At 31.8% G+C, this 4,403-nt stretch overlaps 1 pseudogene; it reads left to right on the forward strand.

Annotated features, from left to right (window-relative positions):
* The first annotated feature begins 3,933 nt into the window (after positions 1-3,933).
* LOC122116268 lies at positions 3,934-4,032 on the forward strand (annotated as a pseudogene).
* The last annotated feature ends 371 nt before the right edge of the window (positions 4,033-4,403 follow it).

Consider the following 4,403-nt stretch of genomic DNA (forward strand, 5'->3'; position numbering starts at 1 on the left):
GGAATGGGTGATTTACCTCTATTCTTCTCCACACATCTTGGTGAGCAAATGCAAGAACAAGAGAAAAATAATATATTGTAATAATTTTGCAAAGAATAACTTCACTGTTCCTGATATGGTATGTAAGGAGAGTCTTAAGTGAGAAGATAAAAATGGAGTATTTTTTGGTTTCCTCTAAGCATCTTGTTAGCAAAATATATCCTTGAGGTTAGAATTGATTGAAACAAAAAGTGATGGAGTACTTATTTTTCTGGGCAATTTAGACACAAGAAGACTTTCAAGGTAAAGGAAAAATAAAAAAGTTAGCCAAGTATTTGTAATCACAGCTTCTTTGACTGGTTTTCTGGAGACAATTTTTACATTAGATTTGTCCTCATTAACATAGATGTTGTTTCATGGCAACCAAATGCAAGAGGAAAGTTTAATGGACCCGCTTAGTCAATTAAACAGCATAATCAGGAAAATGGCAAATAATCTTTAGTGAATTATTTGACCAATTACTTTGCCAGAATAAAGAAAGAAAATGTAATTCAAAAAGAATTGACCTAAAAGTATGAATAAAATGTAGTGAAGAGAGATGAGAGAAAAAATAGTGGATTGTTTTCTCTACAGTGGAGTAATGGGTTCTTCATCTTGTTTCTTCCATTCCATCTTTCCAACCTATTAATTGTGGTACAGGACTGGGGTATCCAGTTCAGACAAAGAGAACTCATAGAAGAAAGATAATATTTGCACAGATATAGGTGATTTATCACCTTAGATAATCTATTTAAATCTTTTCGGAATCCTCCCCTACACCAAACTGCCCTCTTTGGACATCTTTGTTTGCTTTTACCAAGACTTCCCTCCATTAACTGCTTAAAATTTTTGAGAGGTCATATTCATACTCCCTAGAGAGTGCTGTTTGGTTGTGATTTTTATGTGTTTTTGTGTTTTTTAACTGAATTTCCAAAGGTTGTGCAAGTGTCTTACAATTAAATATGTCCACCTAATTATCCATTGCTCCTGGATCACAGTGACTCCTTCTATCATTCTCAACCACCCCCTTCCCCAAGATTTATTTCCGATTTACCACTTCCTTTCTCAAATGTGTAGATTGAGTATTCTAGCTGTACTTGCCCCTTGTTCCATTTTTCATTCATTCTATGTCTTTACTATTATGCCTGTCTGGTTTCAACTTCCTGATAGTCATTCTGTTAAACTGTCTGTTAATATTTGAAAGGTTTATATACATTCCATGGAGTTTCAATCCTGGATATACTTGAACTGATGTCAGCTTATATTTCCATAATTCATTCATCTGCAATAACAATTTGCAAGACTGGAGACTTGAAACACCTAGACATGATTATATTCTCATTCATTTGAAGATTAATCTTTAGTCAACAAGAAAGTTTAAAAATGGCTTTGAATGTATTCTTAACTACCAGTTTTTATAAAGGGCTTTGTAAAATGATGTGTGATTATTTTATTTTACATGGAATAAGACTTTCTACCTCCTATAAGTTTTGGAAAAAGAAGAAAACCAACATTTACTACTATAGAGGATTTATATGATAGAAATATGATAGAAATAGAAGATAGATTTTGTCACATCTCAGATGAGTACCCATACTCAAGATTTAAAGACATATTTATTACTATGCTAGACAGAGGGAAAACAAAACAGTATATGATAAGGCAAGTATTTATGACTTTGTAAAATGCCCCTTATTAAGTGATGAAATTTACTTTATTAGCTGACGTTTGGGGTTGAAATATGGGAGGCTGATCCATTTAACAAATTTCTGGAAGGCACCTACTGAACAACACAAATGGTGCGTGGTACTATTTCTAGATTTTAATGAATGTTTGAACCTGTTTGACATTAGTGCTGGGTAAATAAATCAACTCTATTGTATCTTGCTCCCTACACTTGAAAAACTTGTAATGTCACTAAGTGTCATCTACTTATCAAAGGTTATTTTGGCAAGTGTGATTTCAAAAAGTTTATTTGAAAAGGAATACACTTTCAGGAGATTAAATGTAGTTTGGTTTGAGAATGACAACCTTTTTATACCACAGAACCAAGTTGTACTAAAGTACCAGTGTTTTGAAGCACTACCGATCTTCTCAATTAATGTTCTGCTGAATTACATTTGACCTCTAAGTCAAGTTTTCCTGACCATGGTAGATCAATCACGGATATATCCTTACAGGAACTATTTTTTGGGCCCACTTATGCTGGACTGATATATTACATTAGTCATTAGGGGAGGGGTATTAAAAATAATCTTGTGACATTTTCTGATCTTGTTCACTCATATGGGCTGGCCATCTGTAAATTCAGTTTGAAATACAGTAATTTCTCTCGATTTTGTGACTTCATCTTTCATTTTAAGTTGCCTTGCATTACACAATTGCTTGCTGCTAATTCTTGTTTCTCAAGGAATTGGAGCCCTGAAATATAAGAAATGAGAAACTGAGATGGATTTTCAGTTACTTTCTGCTGGCATGTTGCGTAGGCTTAGGTGAGAAGTCTTGCCCCTGTTATCTAATGATGCAGGTAACTCATCCTAAGATATTTGGACCCATGGGTCTATAGAAGAATAATGTCTTTTAGATATCATATTAGCACAATTGGAGTATAATCTGTAGGAATGCATCAGAAATATGGAGAAAAACAGTTTGGTACCAGTGAGTTAAAACAATAAACAGAGGATCAGAGTAAAATCTCTTATAGATTAGAGGAAACAACATTGATTTTTAACAATGTGAATTCAGAAGACCATGAACACATAGAAGGTATCACAAGTTTATATCGAAGACATTGCATTGATACTTTTTATATTCTAGTATATATTCTAAACCTAATTATTTATATTCCAATTCTATTTATTGGAATAAATAAATATCAATTTACTTTTCAAATTATCAATTGATTCTAGTAAGTTTCACTGTGTGAAATATAAAATCAGCACATATAAATATAAAATATATAACTATATATAACATAATATAATAGCACATGTTTTGCATTGTTCTGTTTTGGTTAGGGTATCAAAAGAAACTCTGTTTTAAAGTATTATTCCATTATCTCTACCTCAGTGTTTGGTAGAGTTAGACTTAAACCTTTACCTTTTGTAGATTTACAGACTGAAGGCAAGAGGAAACATTACCAATTTATGGCCTAATATCAAGGAGAAACATATGGACTTCTCCTGGAGCTATGAAAATATTTGGTGATAGAAAAGCATTCGTCTAAGTTCCTGCCTGGTTGGAAGGTAGATAGGCCAGGACATTAGGTAAACATGCATATGAACAATTTTTTCACCTTCTTGGCTTTAGCTACTTTTGAAATGGTAGGTATAATAAAAAATTATATTTTGATAAAAACCTTCTAGTCTGAAAAGTTCTGTCTGAAATATTCATCTTTCTATTATCCCTTGGAACTAAGATTTGTTTTGTTCAAGTAAAACAATTTACACTATCAGGGTAAGATATTCTGGTTGGTCTGATATTACATGGAAGAATGGTAAAGTGTCAAGTAGACATTTGTGCCAATGAGACTTCATTTGGGAAAATTTCAACTGCAGAAGTTTAGAAGTAGCTCTTAAGAAAGGCTTACTTTGAATCTGTTAGCTACACAGAGCTAACTCAGTTGGATAAATAAGTACTTGAAAAAGCCATCCCCTTTGGTCCTAGCTAAAAATGCTTCAAAGTATGATTAAATCTAAAATGAAAAAGATTTAAAATAGTCATTGACAAAAAAATTGCAAACGTGAGCAATCAATTGAACAATATAATTATTTTCCATTATACACAGAATTTTAGGGAAAGAAGATCAGTAGCATTGTTAGGAACAATAATGTTTCCTTGTTACAAATAGGCACCCAAGGATATAATCCTGTATAAATATTGCATTATTAACTACCTAAATTTAGAGGACATTATATGCTTCAGCAGCACATATATCAAAATTACACCAATACAGAGATTAACATGGCAATTGCAAAGGATGATATGAAAATCTGTGAATTGTTCCATAATTTTCATTCTTCAGATGCAAGAAATGAAAAACAATTATTAAAAAGTTGATTACAAAATTACAAGTGTAACAATACATGTAATTCATATAAATAAAAGTTAGTTTGACATCAGTGTATTAAATCTTCACCTTAGAAAGGCCTTTATATTGCATAATCTTTATAAAACTTTTAAAATTAGACAACATTTTCATTTTATTCCAAAGAAATATACTATAAAGACCTAGTAAAAAAGGAATCTTAAACTGTTTTGGTATGGAATGCAATCTGAAAGGACACATTTATTAATGAACCTATATGTTATAAAACAATGTAGTATTCAAAGTCTTATATCTAGGAAAGAATAAAATAGATTATGGGCATTATACAAACAGAATA

The sequence above is a fragment of the Dipodomys spectabilis genome, unplaced genomic scaffold (assembly GCF_019054845.1).
Source record: "Dipodomys spectabilis isolate Male_0828 unplaced genomic scaffold, ASM1905484v1 ptg000129l, whole genome shotgun sequence".
Classification (NCBI taxonomy): Eukaryota; Metazoa; Chordata; class Mammalia; order Rodentia; family Heteromyidae; genus Dipodomys; species Dipodomys spectabilis.